General features: G+C 36.5%; 1 pseudogene; it reads left to right on the top strand.

Moving 5' to 3' along the window:
* Positions 1 to 16354: 16354 nt before the first annotated feature.
* On the top strand, positions 16355 to 17584 carry LOC116125113 (annotated as a pseudogene).
* Positions 17585 to 19985: the final 2401 nt, after the last annotated feature.

Below are 19985 nucleotides of genomic sequence, written 5' to 3'. Positions count from 1 at the left end.
TCAAGTACATCGAAGCTCCCAGCATTAGCTCACCTAATTAGGTTGTAACTGCAAATGAAAATGTTTCCTAGATGATTTCAATTGTTCAGTATCTCAAAGATGTGGTTCTTCCTAATAGCAAGACTGAGGCAAGACTTCTGCAAACTAGAGATGCCCGTTACACTCTCATCAGAGATCAGTTGTATAAGCGAGGGTTTAGCACTCCCCTCCTCTGATGTGTAATGGATGATAAAGCAGACTATATCATGAGAGAGATACATGAAGGGATCTGTGGTAATCACACTGCTGCACGATCTCTCGCTAATAAAATTATCTGTCAAGGATATTATTGGCCCATACTCTATGAAGATGCCTTCAACTTTGTGAAGAAATGTGATAAGTGCCAAAGATTTACGAACATACCACGAGCTCCTTCCCACTAGTTAATGACAATGACCAGTCCTTAGCCATTCTCTATATGGGGAATTGATCTCATCAGACCCATGCCAACCAGTAAAGAGGGCGTCAAATATGCAGTGGTTGTAGTGGATTATTTCACTAAGTGGGTCAAAATGGAGCCTTTGGCCGCGATCACTACAAAGAATATAGTGTGCTACTATGGGATTCCTTATACACTCATCTCTGATAATAGGAAGCAGTTTGATAATGAGGAATTCAAGCAGTTTTGCGAAGAGTTGGAGATTTATAAGAAATTTGCCTTAGTAGCAAGACCGCAAGCTAATGGTTAAGTTAAAGCTATTAACAAGACTATCAAGCACACATTGAAGGCTAAGCTTGGCGTAGCCAAGGGCAATTGGGTTGATGATCTTCTAGAAGTTCTATGGGCATATAGAACGACTCTAAGAACCTCTACTTCAGAAACACCTTTCTCGCTAGCATATGGCTGCGAGGCAATGATTCTAGTGAAAGTAGGAGCTGGTTCACTTCAGAGGGAATTCTACGATAAAATAGACAATGAAACACTTTTACATGCAAGTCTGGATTTAGTTGAAGAACACCGTGACAAGGCTCGGTTAAGGATAACTTCCTACTAGTAGTGGGCAAAAATATTCTTCGACTCTAAAGTTAGGAGAAGAGACTTCCAAGTTGGCTACCTAGTATTAAAAGAAGTCCTTCTCGGCACAAAAGAACCAAGTGCGAGGGTATTGGGACCTAATTGGAAAGGTCCATATCGCGTCGCTAAGGTAATACGGCTTGGAACGCATCATCTCAAGAGGCTAAATGGTTCTGAAGTGCAGCGAGCTTGGAATGCGGAACATCTTCGCCCTTATTATTAGTAATTCCGAACTTCACTTATAGCTTGATCATTTTTACTTGTAAAGTTTTTATTGTTGTAAATATTATGAATAAGATTATTTCAATTACTCTCAAAGAATTACTTGTGTTGTAATTTCAAGCTTCTAATAATCTTACTATATATAACATTTTACAAGTTTGATGATCAGATATGCTATATTTGTTTTGTGAAGTACTTAAGTTATAAAAGTGCTATCACAAGAGGTCAAAAGTTCATTTTTATATATCTCAAAAATATGTACAAGGGACGACCAGGAGCTATATTAGAAAGGAATAAGCACAAAAGACTCTATTCAGGCAGAAAAGAGAACGGTCACTAGTCTTCATTTTTTGGATCCCTAGCTGCAACCTCTTGGTCGTCTAGCTGATCACCGACCCCCGGGTCGATTGCTTGATCTTTAAGGACATCCTTTTCTTGTTGATCATCCTCTGGGGTAGGCTCTTGTTCTCCTTGCTCTTCGCCCTTGACCATAGAAGCAAGAGCAACTTTATAGTTGTAACGCCCCACATGAGGTACGTCGTTGTTGTTTCCTCTTTCGCTCTTATTTGAGTTGGGTTTTGGTATTATTGTTTGATTGAATGTTGTGTTGAATGCTTGCCCTGAAATTTGTTGAAAATAGAAGAAGTTCAGTGTGCCAAGCTTCGCCAGGGCGAAGGAGAATCTTCGCCGCGACGAAGATGTGTTGAAACCACGGGGAAACTCTCTGGACAGTTTCGCCGTGGCGACAGAAGTTTCCTCGCCGCGGTGACAGGCCGATTAAAATGTTTGTTAAGTTTTAGATATTTTCTTCCCTAAGGGCAATTTGACCATTCTACCCCTAATTAGCAGGAAAAGTGGGGAGTTATTTGTAAGGATTTTTCATGGAGAATATGTTGATATGGGGGTGAGTTTGTAATGAATCAAAGGATATAGATGGAATTCCCAAAGAAGAGTAAGGGCAAAATGGGAATGCTTTGGTATAAATTTCATTAAAAGGAATTAAGAGTTAGCAAACCCCTCATTCTTCTTCTCAAAAACGCAACCCTCCATTCTTGTTCCTCTCAATTTCTCTTTCTTTTGATCAAGGAGTTCCAAGGGGTTTTTGAAGTGAGTTGGGGTAGAAAATCAACCTAAGGCTTCCTAAGGTAAGGATTCTTACTTTGGTTGTGTAACTTTGTGAGTTTTAGCTTATATTGAAGTTTGAGGGTTTTTGTTCTTTTGGTTAAGAGTAGAGAAAAAGTCAAGCAAACCAAGTGAAAGGAAGAGTTGGTGAAGTCTCTCCATAACAAGGTAAGTAAATCCCAACCCAAGTTGAGATTTAAGAATTTTCTTGATTAGGGTTTTGATAGAAATGATGTATGTATGTGATATACATGTGATATGCCATGTATGGAGGCTTAAATAGAGATTTCTATGCCTTGTGATTGTTTATACCTTGCAAATATAAGAAATGAGTTGTGGATTGGAAAGGTAGTTTGAGATGGAATTGAAGGGGTATTGTGGATCCCTTTTTGGAAGTGTTTTTATTTGGCAGGTTTTGTGGTTATGTGAAGGGGTTTCTCCCCATTTTGGATGGTTAGAAAAAGTTTTAGAATCATTGCTATAGTAGAGTTTTATAATGCACTTGAGTTGTTTGATGAAATGCCTAATAGAGGTTTGAGTATGAGTAGTGAACCTTAATTCTTGCAACATTGCATGTTGGCATTTCATAAGTGCATTGGTGGAGATGAACCATCCATAGGCACTAATTGTGCATTGAAAAGTGACCTAAGAAAGTGTAGGAAACTTGTGTATGCAATTACCCTATGAGTAGAGAGCTTGGTGGATGCAACTACTCTAAGAGTAGAGAGAATGAAAAATGCTAGAATAGAGTGAATTAGAAGAGTAGAATAGATGGGTTGATGCTTTGTGATCATCACCCGACAGTTATGGGAATCGGGTTGATGCTTTGTGATCACCACCCGAATAGCCCTTAGAGATGGGTCGATGCTTTGTGATCGTCACCCGATGAGTAGTAGAAACGGGTGGATGCTTTGTGACCACCACCCGGTTAGTTGTTAGATAAGTGGGTTGATGCTTTGTGATCATCATCCAACATTTAGTAGAAGTGGGTTGATGCTTTGTGACCATCACCCGACAGTGACTAGAGACGGGTTAATGCTTGGTGATCGTTACCCAAAAGTCATGAGAAACGGGTAGGTGCTAGGTGGTCTCCACCCGATAGTTAGGAAAACCGAGTAGGTGCTTTGTGATCCCCACTCGGTAGTCACTAAGAACGGGTTGGTACTGTGTGAATTCCACCCGATAGTCATGGAGAGTGAGATGGTGCTGTGTGAACGCCATCCGGCCGTACCTCCGGTAAGATGAGGCCATGATGTTTAGTAGAAACAGAAATAGAAACAGAAATAGTATAAGGAAAGAATTAAGAGTTATACATACGGGGACAGACAGATAGAGGGTTTTACTTACTGAGCATTATTTTGTGCTCACCCCGTTATTTTCCTTTGTGGATGCAGGATCTAGGTGTTGATGCAGTCGGAGGGGCGTCGGCAAGCGAGGAGCAATAGCTACACTGTTTCCCCTGTTTTGTCTTTTAAAATGAATTTTTGTAAACAGTACTCTTTGTTATAAAAGACATATGAATTGTAATGAAAAGAAAACTTTGGGCCCAATTTTCTATTGTTATTATGCATGCATTGTGCTAGTTTTCAGCAGATGTTACAATAGTCCTCGAGGAGGTCGGAGATATCCATGTTTGGATTATTTGGCCGCAAGCTATAAATAGCTTGCAACACCCAGTGAGCAGTCTTCCTCTCCAGTTCAAGGTTCTGTTGCTTCATCTACTCAGTCAGCGAAATGATTCGCCCTTGAGTCAGCTCAAGATCCATCTACAACGCCTTATTCTCCTTCCCTGAGTTTTCCCATAGCTCAACTCGAGTCTTTTCTACTACTTTTTCGCATTTTAAGCTTGCTTACAGCTCATTTTCTCATTGGCCCAACTCTTTGGCGAACCTCGTCACTGTTCGTTGGAGCTCCTTATTGTCATTGTCTTTCTTCTCGAGCTCGACCTTGTGAAAGTCAGCTGCTCGCATAACAGAATTTCTTTCAGTCAAGTACATGTTCGCTTGAATGTGGGCAACCTTTGCCTCTACACCTGAAGCTGTAAGATCTTGTTTCAGTTTGGTAATCTCTTTCTTCATCTCGTGAAGTTTGCTAGCAGAATTAATCTTCATCTTCTGTTGGGCCACATTCAAGGCAAGCAAAGATTACTCGGAAGAGGAATAAAAAGTTAGTTTTTTTAAAGTTAGCTTGTATGAAAGAAGTTCTCGAAGAGAACAAATCATTTTACCTAACTTTGAATTTGAATTTGAAGTGCGGTGGCCACGAGGTCGGTAGGTCGAGAAGCCACAAACCTGTCAAAGGTCTTGGCAAGTTCGCATTCTAAAAAGGTGTATACCACCAACTGTAAATGATCCGATAGTTACCCTAAAAGATCCAACATGGTCGGGTCAAGCATTGTTGCGGCAGGGACCCCTTCGACCTGTTGCTCGCCTTCTTTCCCCTAAGTAGCTGTGATCGCTCCTTCCTCCCTTTGCAAACTCCTAGGGGCAGTCAAAGTCCTAGGAGCATCCCTCGAGGTCGTCCTCATAGAGAAGGCTTCAAGGTATTAGCCTATCAGGCAATTCCCTAAAGCTTTCTGATTCAGATTCAGTTTCCTCTTCGGTGGGTATTGTCTTTCTCTTCTTGGACTTCTGGCCCATGGTCTTCTTCTTCGACGGACAAGCAGCGACGGGCTGGGGAGCTTCTTTGCGTTGCCCAGTAGGTTTTTACCTTTCGGCACCAATTTGTATCCCCCTCGCAGGGATATCGCTGGGGGTCACTCCGGTTGGTTCAGTTGGGTTAATCCTGGGGAATGCGAATCCCCTCGAGCTTCTTCGACGTCTTCGGAACCTTCGGTGCATATTTGCTGCATGGCATGAAGATGCATCAGCAAAGAAAGTCTTCTTTTGTAAAAAAAGAAAAAAGAAAAAAGAAAAGACTTAGATTTTTTTTTATTTATAAAGAAATGCTTACGAGATGGACCTTTCAAAGATGCGTTAGGAGTGAAAAACTCATACTTTGGAAGGTTGGCGGTAGTCATGAGTAGCCTTGCATCGTGACTCTAGTCGGGCAATCAACCAAATGCTTTGATGCAGTTGAGATCAATTAGCAGTCTAGTCGTCTTGTTTTCTATAAGAAAGCAACAGAGTTTGTTAGCTTAATTTGATAAGAAGGAATCAAAGTGAAAAGATGAGCAATCTGGAAATTGGAAGGAAAACTTACTTGGTTCCTTAAATTTACAGATTCCATCGTACTCGAACAAAAAATACTTTGTTTCATATGCCCCAACGTTGCTGGGGTAACCAAATATCTCTCCCTTAATCGTTGATCGCTTGGAGAGGTAGTATGAATTTTTATCTTTGCTTTTCTTTAAATAGTAAGCGCAACCATGCTCCTTTGTTGTTAGCTCACCGAGGTTGTGCTCGTCGAATGCGATATACATAGTGACTGTTATCATATATGCATTTGGCAACAACTAGAATGGTGCGATCTAAAAGTAGTCGAGGATCGACCTGATGTAGGGGTGAAGGGGTATCCTCACCCCACATTTGAAAATCCCTTCTTAGATTGCGGCTAATCCCTCGGGAGGATCTTGAACAGTGTGCGACCTGTGTTAGAAGACAATCACGTATTGGTTAATTGCTCTTTGTATCTCATCCTTCAAAATTGTTGATTGTATTACCTTTTTAGGACCCGCCGAGGTGCCTGGTGGTTGCAAGCTTCCCTCTCTGGATGTTCTCGCCTCAGAGGTGTCCATTGCTCTTGAAGTCTGTAAATGTGTGACATGTAGAGGTGACTCAGTCTCCGTATACATTACCTCATATGGTGACTTAGAAGAGTAAGAGAACCTTGGTTTCTCTTACATAGTTGCCAAAACCCTAAAAACCACAAAAATTCTTAAGGATGATTTTCTAAAGATCTGTGTCCTAAGTTTTGAAGTGTTTCTTTTCAAACACTACTCGATAATGTTCTCGTCCAAGCCTATCAGACGTCCCTACCCACCATTACTGTAAAGATTAAGTTTTTGACAAAAATGAAAAAGAGAAAAAGAGAAGAAATTTTCTTTACCTCTTGATTGTTGGGAATGGCTGCTTTGTCGTAGCGTCGAGTGCACATCAACCAGGAAGGGGATGAACTGATCTTTTGAGTGTAAAAACGTCGTTTTTCTCTCTAAAAGTTTGAGTTTTGTGAAAAAACTTAGAATGGGATTTGCGTTTTATAGAGTGGAAGATGACGCTTGGTTTCTTTTATAAGCGACGTTTGGGCGGGAACACGTTTCCAGCCATTGATTGTGATCACGTGTCATTAATCCACACGAAAAATAACCTTCATGCTTCGTGGAGATCAACCGACGTCTTTATTTATTGAAATCACCAAATGTCGGCGTGATTATCTCCTCCATATTAAATGCGCCCTCATCTGCATTTAATATTTCAAAAAGGGAATGTTGTTTCAACATGACTTGCATTTAATGCTCATGGCTGACACTTATTACGTAGAGACACGTCTGTCAGATAAAGCTTATTTTATTGACCAAGACAGCTATCAAGCGCAACAGATAACATCTGAGGAGGTCATTCGAATAAGACATCTGTTCCACATGTCAAATTTGAACACCGAGCAAAATGATTCTTAATTTCGATAGCAAAATATTCTAAGTGTTTCCAAGTCGTGAATGATAGGTAGAGTTTGAAATACATTTTTATAACACTGATCATGATCTAGACCAAGTCACTGGACCTTTGTGAAACGATCACATCAGGTCGCTTGTGCAATTCTCGAAGACCCATGTCACGATCTACACTCAGTTCGCTAGTCTAGTCAGACTATCAGCCTCACATCGTTTGTAACAGTGTGGCTCAAGACAAGTCAAGTCGCGGCATAATCATGAAGTTCTCAAGATTTAATCTTTGAACCTTAAGAACTGGGGAGATTCTATTATGCCTAAAAAAATCAGGGCTGACATTAGCCTATGTCAGTGGGCACCAATTAGAGTTTAAGAAAGCTTTGTACTGCCTAGGAGCTGCCACGTCGCTCCATGACAGAAATAATATGGTTGTTATCAACTTGACAGATTCAAGTTTTGTCTATGAGTGATAGAGGGCCGCACACCTGTCCAAGCCCCAGGTAATTTGAGGATATTTCCTAAGTTACTAGCCAATTGGAGGCAAGGAAGGACTTGCACGACACCTACCCACTTACAGATTTGTAATAATCACATTGAATTCCTCTACTATAAATAGAAGACTCCCCCTCTCCTTTTTAGGATTCTGATCCTAAACCCTCATTCTGATTGTAATCTTTATTTTCAGAACAAAGATAACCCACGAGAAAGAGACTGACTTGATATTCTCTCTGAATACTCAGTTATTGTATCTCTGCTCGCTATTTGCTATACGCTACCTCTTGTAATCTCTCATATATAAAAGAAACAGTGGATGTAGAATTCGCTTTATGCATCCGAACCACTTTAAAAATCATATATCTCATTTATTATTCAGTCTTTATATCTGATCTAATCATTCACGTGTAATTTCTGAGAACAGCTTAGCACTTTGCACATGCCAGTCGTTATATATATATATATATATATATATATACACACACACACACATATATATATACTTTAAATGTTACATGAAAAGTTGCTTACTAACTTTCTACTTTTCTTTATTTTTAAACAAAAAATCATAAATTAAACTTAAAAATTAAATATTGGAAACAAATTAGATAATAATTAATAAAAAAGATTAATAAAAAAGTGCATTTACTAATTTGTAATAATAGAATCTTAATTGAGAAATACTAGCTTTACAAAGAGAAATACAAATAGGGGCATACAAAGACAAATCCTGCCCTTAAAAGAAGAGAAAAATAGAGAGAGAGAAAGAGAGAGAGAGAGAGAGACAAGCATGAAGATTAAGGGCAGGATTTGTCTTTGTATGCCTCTCCTTGTATTTCTCTTTATAAGGCTAACATTTCTCATCTTAATTATGCCAAAGAGAATTATTAAAAATTAAATTTGATAAAAATAAAAAATATTAACTTAATTATTTTTAATCAACTAAATTCTAATTATACTTGAAAGTAACTATTTTAAAATCTATTATGATCATAAGACACAAAATCCATTTCCATAATAAGTATGAATGTGGGTTGAGGTGGGTAAACCCATAACCCAAATATATCCGACCCAACCCACCCTAATATTGGATTCAAAAATGGGATGTTATGAGTTGGGTTGTGAACTTGTGATGAAATTATGTTTGGCTTGGGGTGGATCGGGGCGGGTTGAGGTGGCTTGCCCTAGAATCCATAATAAATTACCACCCCTAAATTTTAGAGTTTAGATTTATTATTCATGATATTGATAATTTGACATCGTGGAAAAAGGAATTCATCCTTTAAAAATTTATAAGTGAAAGGTTTATTATCTCCATAGGGTTATATATCCCGAGTTAATAAGGGAAAAAAAAGCATACTAATAATTTAAAATTATAGAAAATAAAAGAAGAATCGAAGAAAAGTGACGACGTTACTTGTTAGCACTCTACTTATCATATTTTTCCTAATTCCAATTTTATCTATTATAAAAATTGTTAAATAGGACTAAATAAAATTTATCTTATTTCAATGTCCACATTATTATTTTCATTTCAACTTATTTAATTATTATTGATAGATGATAGAATTTGAGGTGAGCTTACTTCTCACCTAATAAGGCTTTGTTAAATGAAAGGATTACCCCCTCTTCTAAAACAGTAAGCTTGAGCGTCCCTAGTTAGTGTAGGATTCCAATACTCTCCCTCACAGTCAAACTCATATGTTGGGTCATGCGGGTTTGGCCGAGTTTATGAAAATTAGCTTATAAGCAACTAGTGTTTATAAGGTAATTTGAGCTTATAAACATTTGAAATTTAAGCAATTACGTGTCTGATTAAAGTATTTATAAGTGATCGATAAATAGTTTACATATTTGGTAAAAATATGGCTTATAAATACATTTTATATTTTCAAAATGATTAAAAATGACACTACATTATTTTTTATGATGAAATTTTAAATTAAATATGAGTAATGTGATAATATACTTGGTCAAAGTAACTTATAAACAAAAAAAAAAAAAGGGTAGGTTCCCTTTAATTTATTTTTTTGGCTTATAAGCCCAATTAATAAGACAACAAAAGTTATACACTGACATGTCAGTTTTATTTTAGAGATGGTTATAAGTTCAGACAAACACTTCCTAAAACTAAATCAAAACATTTCACATGTGAAATCAAATTGGATCAAATTCTTATATGCATTAGATGCTTTGTTCTACACGCTTTTTTCCAATTTATTTACTATATTTATCAAAGATAATCATCTTAAAACAGATCTTTATTCCTTTGGATAAATTCTATTTTTTTATTCTATTCTCTTTTGGAAATTTTAGAATAGAAAAAGGGGCTTTCTCATCCCAATTATTCTCACGTTTCCACCCCACAAGTTTGAAAAACTTCACTCATCTCTCCTCAGAATTTGAAAAACTATCACTCATTTCCTCTCTAGATCGCCAATAAAGGCAAATCATAATAAAGCATGTGAAATTTCTAGTTTGTTCCTTTGTGAAAATATCGACAACAGGGCATGCTTGGCCATACTACCTATAAAATCAAGCTTATAATTTTTTTTTGTTTTTTGGTTGTCTATGTAATGATATAGACTAGGGGTGGAAACAAAAAAAAACCGAAAACCGAATCGAAAAATCGGATCGAAACCAGACTAAAAATTAGGTTTTTTTGGGGATTCAGTTTGGAATAATGGGTAAACCGAATATTCGGTTCGGTTTTTAGAAAAAAATAAACCGGTTAACCGGAACCAGTTTTAAAAAAAATATATTTTTTTTCTTTTATTAAATACCTCTTTCTTTCTTGGCTTCTCCATGTTTAATTTTGTTAAATACCACTCTCTCTTTCTCAGCCTCTCTCTCTCTTTCTCGATTTCTTCATCTTTCTCTTTTATTAAATACCTTTCTCTCTCTCTTTCTGATTCTTCATCTTTTTCTTTTATTAAATTCCTCTCTCTCTCTCTCTCTCTCTCTGCAAATACATATTGCAATTCAAATGGAATCCACTTCTCTATCTTTTCCTTCTCTGCAACTTCAGTTCCATACTCCACATAAAACATCATCATCAAAACCATAAGCCATCTGTACAAGCACCATCAACCACGGTTTCACCATCTCAACATGCCACTCAACCTCCAATTTGAAAAATCTTAGGAAACCATGGTCTCCCTTTTATTGGTCTTTGGTTTCACCATCTCAACCTGCCACTCAACCTCCAATCTGAAAAATCCTAGGAAACTATGGTCTCCCTTTTATTGGTCTGATCAAAGACCGTCTTGAGTGAGTGAGTGGCATTCTGAGCTATAGTAAATTGGGCCAAGGTGGAAGGTTTTATTGAATTGAGCCGACTAGTCCAGGCCATTTTAAAAAACCGGTTTAAAATCGGTTGACCGAACTGAATTTTCGGTTCGGTTGCAAACCGGTTTAAGTGAAAAACCGGTTCAGTTTTTCACCTAAACCGGAATCCGGTTTGGTTTAAATATAGGATAAACCGGTTCGGTTAACCAGTTTTTTCCACCCCTAATATAGACATCGATAATGGATAAGTGACATTGTTGTTGGATTTGCAACTTGGACATTACCGTAACTTTATTATCAAATACGACGATAGTTTAATACATCATGATTTGAATCAATATAAGTGACTTGCATAAGTTTCAGATGGTTTTTTTTTTTTTTTTTTACGAAAAGTGATCGAGTCAATTTATATGCGTCTCACCTAATTTTATGGAATCCTAAAACTGTGATTATATGAAGGTTTTAGTAATTATCATTTTTAGTATTTGAAAAGAGTCAAACTCAAAAATTCATATAACTTCTTTTTGTTATTTTACTAATAGATCATCCATCAATGGTCAGATGGTGTTAATAAATATTAATATAGCTGTTGCCATGGAATAACAGAATTGTAACCTTGGTATGCCCTAAACATTGTACTAGCAAATCAATCCACGTGATGTGATGTGATGTTGACGCGAAAGGTAAAGTGGCGTGGTGAATACTTGTAAAAGGATATCATGCGTTTTCTAATAATATTTTTCCTTTTTATCTTCGTAACTTTTTGCTTATGAAATAACATTTTACCCTTGTTAGTTTCATTGTACAATATAATCTCTTTATAGTTATAATATTGAGACTAACTAAATTTATTACTATAAGGAGGTTATAACTTAATAGAGATGTAGTTATAAGAATTATTGTTTTGATTTCTTATTTTATAATTTATATTTTAGTAGTATTAGGATTTCAATTCATTGTTTTAGCAACATTAGGATAGTATATCAAAGAGTCATTACAAAATTGAGTGATCATATTTGACAACTTCACTATGCTAATTAAATGGGTATTAATATCTTCCTTAATCATCCAAATGAGTAACAAGTTGTGTATACTTTAACTAAAGATGAAATCATTACTGGAATTAGAAAAGAAGAGGAAGGAGATAATCATGAGAATGAATATAGTACGGAAATACCAAAAGTTTCGTGCCAAGAAACTCCAAACATGCAGTTAAAAATATTTTGGCTTCAACAAAAAGGTGTCCATGTTGACGACTTATTACATACCTGCAAGATAAAAAATATGCTAATAACTCTAAAACATAAATCATTGTCTCAAAAAACTTTAGATAAATATTTTATTTCATCTTAAACATATAATGTAACATAAGTTACATAACACATATTTTTTTTTTATAATATACATACAATTATTACTATGTAGAGGCAAATTCCTTAAGACGAGACCTTAAAAAACTATAATTTATTACATTGTGAAATTTATTCTTATTTGTAACTGGCCCAAGTTGGGATCATAATTTTTTATGACTAAATGGAGGTTATTCCTATAAAGAGTATCACTGTAAAGAGGTTTTACTGTATCTGTTATTCACTAAGAAATAGTTGAACAAAAATTAACAACATTTTAGGGTCCATTTGGTTTGTTATTTCCTACCCTACCTTAAACCCAATTTTCAGAGTAATGTTTGCTTCATTATTCAGATAATAGAATCCTGAAAATTGGATTCTGACAATTTTTTGACCATTGAAGACAGAGTTTGCAATGCTGTCTGCTTTTATTCCACTTTCTCTTTTCACTAGTTCACTGCTTCACCATCGTCACAAACCATCTTCCTACCCTTCCACAAATTGTTCTCCAAACGATCTTCCACCTGCAAATACAAAACAAACCCACCACACATTGTCCAAATGACCTTCCACTTGAATCAGAAAACAACCCCACAGCACCACCCAATCGATCTTCCACCATCATCACAGTAGAAACGCACTGTCACCACCCATCACCATCTGTCGCCATCATCACAACACAAACCCATCGTCACAAACCATCATCCACTGCCACTATCATCACAAACCATCCATGAAGACCCACCGCTACCACCCATCACCATCTGCCGCCATTATCACAACACAAACCCATTGTCACAAATCATCATCCACTGCCACTATCATCACAAAACAAAACCATCATCACAAACCATCCACGAAGACCCACCGTCGTCGCCGATCTGCCACGAGCAAGCCCCATTGTCGTCGATTTGACTTTAGTGAATACCGTCATCGCCAATTTGCCACAATCCAAAGCCTATCGTCACAAACCATCCACGAAGACCCTCAGTCGTCGCGGATCTTCCATGATCTGAAGCCCGTCGTCACAAACCATCCACGGAGACCCACCATCGTTGTCGATCTGCCACGATCAAGCCCCATCGTCGCCGATCTGTCATGAAGCACCCTCTATCATCGTTGATCTGCCACGAAACACCATCATCGTCGCCGCAACGCGAACCCGACTCCCACGATCGTCTACAAACCACCCATCACCATCTGCAAATGTAATGCAATTTTCTACTTCCTATTTGCATCAATATATATGTAAATATAATATATATATATATATATATATTATATATATAATATATATATATATATATATATTATATATATATATTAATATAATATAATATATATGTCAATATATCAAGTTAAAAAAAGCAAAAAAGTTATTTATTTGACAGTTGGTATTATATTTAACATTTCAATCTTTACATGGAAATATGTAAGTCATGAAACGAACACAATTTTAAAAAGAACATCTCGTTAATGGATGAATTTTGGGAGTAAATTATTGGATTATTGGAAATATTTTTTTGGGATTTCACTAACTGATATATTGTTTTGCAGATTCGGCGTCGTTATTTGATTGTAAGAACAAATTACGATCATATGCTATATGTTAGTAGTAAAAATTGCCATTGAAAGGTTTGAATTCCACCTTGTTGGACATCATTTCTTTGTTGAAACGGATATGAAGTCTTTTGATCAAATGCTTCGTTTCCATAAGAAAAAGGTTCCACATCAACAGTTACTTCGCTGGGCAGAATGGTTCAGTAAATATTCCTTCACCGTCCAGCATATCAAAGGTCACACCAACACCATTGCAGATTATTTATCCAGACCTAAAACTAAACAAGTTGGTTTCTTGAACCCTAGATCCAAACCTCTTCCATGTTTCATGTTCCAACCATTAACCTAGTCCAGTTCCTGTTCATCATCCTCTTCACCAAACCATACTCTAGACGTACCTCCTGAATTCGATGACCTTGTTCAAACACGTACCATTGATGAAAATGCTACCACCCTCATGTTTTCTTACCAACTTCAATGCATTGAAAAATGTGGTCAATCCATGTATGATATTTTAGGGGTCCATCCAGATTACCCTTTTTCAAAAATCTTTTGTTTACCTCCAGGACTTGATATCATATTTCCAAAGGAATTAATATGGTTCTTTTGGTATATGTTACATCAATACCACATTGCTATTCAATTCCCGATCCATCATACGTTGAAAATAATTTCCCAATACTAGTTAACCTCAACCCCTGAATTATACTCTTCGATGACTTTTCTCCGATGGTTCAAAAACCTCGACAAATGGAAATCTGTGTTTGCTCACCAACTTGCTCGATACAAAGGTCCTATGTCTACCAAATTGGCATGGTCTATAATGTTTTTTCACAAACATCACTCTATCAGATCTAACGGCCTATATTTTTCTCAGCATCAAATCACATTTTATCGGTCTTATCCATATGACCTTGTCCATAATATGTTTGATCATCCTGTTGAGACTAGATCAATTCAAAATCTCCTTTTTGAAAAAAAATCAGATCATTCCAGATGCATTATGACCATCCTTTCATGATGATGCTCTGTGGGCACTCTTTCCTCCAGACTACACTGAGAAATTACTCCAAGCAAAACAGACATGCATACGTTCCATCAATGCTCAATTTGATACCGATTCAGCCTATCCATAATGGTGGTACCCGGGCTCATAGCCAGATACTGTGCAGGAAGAAGAGCTTCAGCAGTCTCGTAATTACTATCTCCATAAATCCAGGCAACAACAAACATGCATGCACTCAGTACATTTGCAAAGCAAACATCTCAGATTCCAGACATTTCTTCAGATACTTATCCAGATACATCTCCCCAACAAATCCCTGCTGGCTGGATTCAATCAATGGGTTGTCTCGACTTCTAGGATGAAGACTCGTGGCATGTTACCAACTTGTCAGACGATTAAAGATCTGTGTGTCTTAAAATATATAGTTGTGTCTTTTATGTAAAATAGGAGTGGACTAAATGACAATATGCTATCTCAATGTAATATCTCCCGTATCCTTTGTAAAAAGTCAAGTATTGTAAGATTATGTTTTGTCAAAAATTGTAGGCTACTTAATGTAAAATAAAAAAAAAAAAAACCCAAAAGTCAAAAAGCTTCGTCTTGTATTTAATGTCTCCTTTATGAGTGGTTGTATCTCTTTTATCTATAAAAAAAAGGCTTTTACCTTCTCGAGAGGGAGGAGGAACTTGGTTGTAAACTTTGTAAACACTTTTGTTTATTTTTCTCACTCTTCATTTCCATATTTTCTCTACACTTCCATACTTTCTCTACACATCTTTACTATACTTCTTCCATGTTTCTTTCATATTTCTAAGTTTCCCTCAACCTCAAGGGTGATGTAATACTCTGAAAATGTTATACATAGCAAAAGATCCCATTTATTTTTTAATTTATGTTTTTTAACATGTTTAATATTTATGTTTTCCTTTATGTTCTTGTTCTTCATTTTTGTACATGTTCTTCATTTATATTTATGCTCTCCATTTATGTTGTTGTTTAATTTTCACTAACCTTTTTAGATGATGTTAGAAGCTACGTGGGTATACATGTGTGTAGGATAAAAGAAGGGCCTTGACCATCATTTTAACCGATCGTTACGTTGACTGGTTCCGCTTAGGTCGATTATCATAGTTTGTCATATACATAAACTCCATGATTTTCTTCTGACAGCATCTTTTTTTTTTTTTTTTTTTTTTAATTCTATCGTGGTTATTTTCTTCATTCCAAAATCCAAATAATTATATCCTTACCTTCCTTGAGTTTACGACGGCTGCTTCCATCCCACAAGTTTGAAAAAGCTCATTCTACCCCCTTAGTTTTTTCAGGAAACTATTACTCACTTCTCGCCAAGTCATAACTGAAGGCAAAACATGATTGAATGTAGAATTTCAAGTTTGCCCTTTTGTTTGTATTAAAAATCAAAAGAAAAAATCGACAACATAGCATGCTATGTAATCAAACTGAAACCTTTTAATTTATGAAATATTATAGATAGATAATGAGTGATAAACATTTGTTTCGGATTTGCAAATAAGCGTGAATGACCAAATTAACTTCATGGTAAATAAGATCGTTACTTGAATTAACAATAAAGTGACTTGCATTAGATATGATGGTGTTAGTGGTACACCTTCAATTGGTGTCTTTGAACAATGAAGTATGAAGTCTTTCCTTGCCAGGAAGTGCATGTAGCGTTTTCTAATGTTGGTTTCCTTATAGATTGTATTGATGAACGAGTGAATCGTGATAGTGGTGTTGATGAAAACAACAAAACGTAGAAATAACTTATAAAGCTATACGCGTTTTCAAATTTTTTTTAAGTTATTTGATTGCATTTAAAAGTGTTTGTAGAGTTAATAAACTATTTTTATGGTCTTATGGAGAAACTCACCTTATAAGTTTTTTTCAGTTTTTTATTGTGTTGAAATGTAAAAAAACATTGCTATTCAATTTTATAGAACTACTATTCTACCTATTAAAGCCATTTTTAGTAAATTAAATTAGAACCTTTTTTACATTTTTTTAACCAAACAACTATCAAATCTGAGAAAAAATCCTTCTAAGACTCAATACATTCTTCTTCATAAGCGCTATTCAAAGAAGCCTTACTAAATGGGCTAATCACTAAGAATAAAGAAGAAACAGGGAGATAATTAACAGTCGTTCAAATATAGGGGAGGATATTGACCTTGCCATAACAGGTACGGGCAGTAATAGTTGAAACTCTATGGGACCTCACGGTATTAAGTCTCCTTAAGCTAAAAGCCACACAAACCTGGTTCGCCTTACTCACATCACATCAGTCTTCAGCTCCAAAGAATCTTTCCTCTTCTTCGTCTTCTTCAAAACCCCCAAAAACCCACTCTCGAAACCCTAACCCTAATCCCAACCCTAAACCCAACCCAGACCCGTGACGTTCTATCGAGAAGACATGGCTCTCGCACGCGCCTCCCACCTCACGCGCACCAGCTCTCCGCCGGCGAGCTTTCTTCTCAGGCAACTCTCCCGTGTGCTACAGAGACCACTACTGGGCTCTCATGGAGGAGCTCAAGATCCAGTACAAGCAGTACTACTGGAACTTCGGCGTCAGCCCCTTAAAAGAAATTAATAATAATAATATAATTAATAATAATAATAATGATGATGATGATAAAAATATTGTAGAGGGTTCTGGTGAAAATGTATAATAATATTAGAATAGCAGTGAGAATAATAATATAATGGTAATAATAATAATAACTTAAATATTAATAATAATATAGCAGGTGTTTGTTGTGGGTTGCAAATTGAAGGCCATGGCTTTGACAAGCTTTTGTCATCTTCATATTCTCTGATGTTCTAAGCAGAAGCTCTACAAGCCTTGTGATTACGTCATCAAGAGGATTTTTTTATATTTAATTTTTTTCCTTTTCTTTTTTAGGGTTTATGGTTGATTTTGAATTAATTACATAATTTTAGGATGTGCTTTTCATTTTTTTTTTGGAAATTTTCTGATTTGGTTTGGGGTGTAATTTGCAATTAATTAAGAGTTCGGTGTTTCAAGTGGTTGTTTGTTTAAAACATGATATTTACTCATGCTGTTTGGGGGAAGATTTGGGAGTAATTGCTTAATTCTTTAGGGTATTCAGTTTTTTAAAATATGGGTATTTTTATATCAAAGCTTTCTATTTCTTCCTTTTGGAAAATTTCTGTGGTTATAGGGTTTATTTTGCAAATAATTAGAAGGGCTTGTTGTGGGTGTTTGTGTTGAATTACTAAATATCTTCAGATTTTGGTGAAGATCTAGAATAATTGTTATTCAGTGGGAGATTGGTTCAATATTTGACATGGTTGCTTAATTTATGCGGGTATTAAAGGATTTTAGAATATGAATATTTGTTATGAAGTGCTTTCATTTTTTTATTCTTTTGTTTGTTCTGACTTGAGTTTGGGTTTATTTTGCAATCGATAAAGGGTTTGTTTTGGCGTTGGTGTTTGTATCAAACACCAAATTATGGCATGCATGCAGATTTAGGGTAAAATTTAGGTGTATGTTTAAATTAGGAAAGAGTTAAAAGAGCCTTGATGTATAGATACTGGAATTGTGTCACGACCCCATCCTCTACCTCGACCCTATCCCGACCTCGAGCTATGTAAATAGAAAAGATTTAAAAAAAAAGAAAGAAAAAAAAAAAAAAAAAAAAACGGACAGTATACTTTAAGGAACAAGTTTTGGAATTTTCTCTGATATCTTTATTACTCATGATCTGTAGAATTTATAAACTTAAAAACATAAGCACGACTTAGCATCAAATACCTACTAATAGCAACTAAATAGCTATCGGATACCCAACTAAATAACTAAAGAGTGCATGGCTAAAGAATAGCTCAAAATAGCTAAACTGTAGCTCACTATTATAACTACATGTTGACCAACTCAACTTATAGAAATAGAACATTTGACTGACTCTACTTATGATATATACAAGATGACTTAACAAGTAAAATAATGGAAATCTAAGGACCATAATGCCGACATGTGACATTCCTCCCCTGTTGAAAAGGGTCCTTGTCCTCAAGGACTAGTAAAATCAGGAAACTTGCTTTGAAAGAGTCTTCTTCTTCCCACATAGCGTTTGTAGCTGGAAGACCTTGCCAGTGGATTAATAGTTCACGTTGACAGCCTCTCTGGCGACTATTCAGAATCGCTGTAGGCTGAGGATGCAGAAATCCTGAATCTTTTGACATAATCGACAAGCTTGAGTCTACCGTATTTCGAACACTCAACTGCTTCTTAAGGAGGGAGACATTAAACACAGGATGAATCTTAGTTCTCGGAGGTAGGTCCAATCGACAAGCTACTGCACCAACTCGCTCCAACACCTGATAAGGCCCATAAAAATGTGGTGAAAGCTTTTGTGACCTGCATAACACCAACGAAGTTTGTCGATATGGCTGTGGGCACAGATATACCCAATCACCAACTGCGAATCCTTCTCCATTTTGCCCTTATCATATGCAAGCTGCATTCCGGCTTGGGATTGTTGAAGTTGAGATCTTAAGTCGCGAAGAGTTTGATCTCTAGCTGGCAATGTTTGATCTACAACCTCAACCTTCGCTGTACTTGGGACATAAGTGACTAAATTGGGTGCTGACCTGCCATACACCATTTCGAAGGGGGTTTTGCGAGTAGAAGCATGTAGGCTCGTGTTATAACAAAATTCAGCCCAAGGAAGCCAGTGCACCCATTCATGAGGTTTGGAACTTGTGAAACAAAGTAGGTACATCTCCAAGGTTCGATTTACAGCTTTAGTTTGCCCGTCAGTTTGCGGATGATAAGACGAGCTATAGTTGAAACTATTCCCCTGCAGAGTAAAAAGCTCCTTCCAAAAAACAATCAAGAAAGTGGAGTCACGGTCACACACAATAGAGTTTGGCATACCATGAAGGTTGAATATATTTTCAAAAAATACTTTTGCCACTTTTGGTGTCGTGTAAGGATGTGCTAATGGGATAAAGTGTGCATACTTGGAGAGCCAATCCACCACCACAAAAAGTACTGTTTTTCCCTTTGATGGGGGTAGTCCATCAATAAAATCCATAGAAATGTTAGTCCATACCTGTGTAGGGATGGGTAATGGGTGGAGAAGGCCAGCTGGAGTTTGGTGGTCAACTTTATGGCGTTGACAAACATCACAGTGCTTGATGTAATCTGTTAGTGTCTTTTTCATGTTCTTCCAATAAAAAACTTCCCTTAGTCTATGGAAAGTCTTGTGAAAACCTTCATGCCCACTACCATGTATC

The sequence above is a fragment of the Pistacia vera genome, unplaced genomic scaffold (genome assembly GCF_008641045.1).
Source record: "Pistacia vera cultivar Batoury unplaced genomic scaffold, PisVer_v2 Contig160, whole genome shotgun sequence".
Taxonomy (NCBI): domain Eukaryota; kingdom Viridiplantae; phylum Streptophyta; class Magnoliopsida; order Sapindales; family Anacardiaceae; genus Pistacia; species Pistacia vera.
The sequence above is the reverse complement of the archived record's forward strand: the minus strand, read 5'-3'. Positions and strand labels throughout refer to the sequence as shown.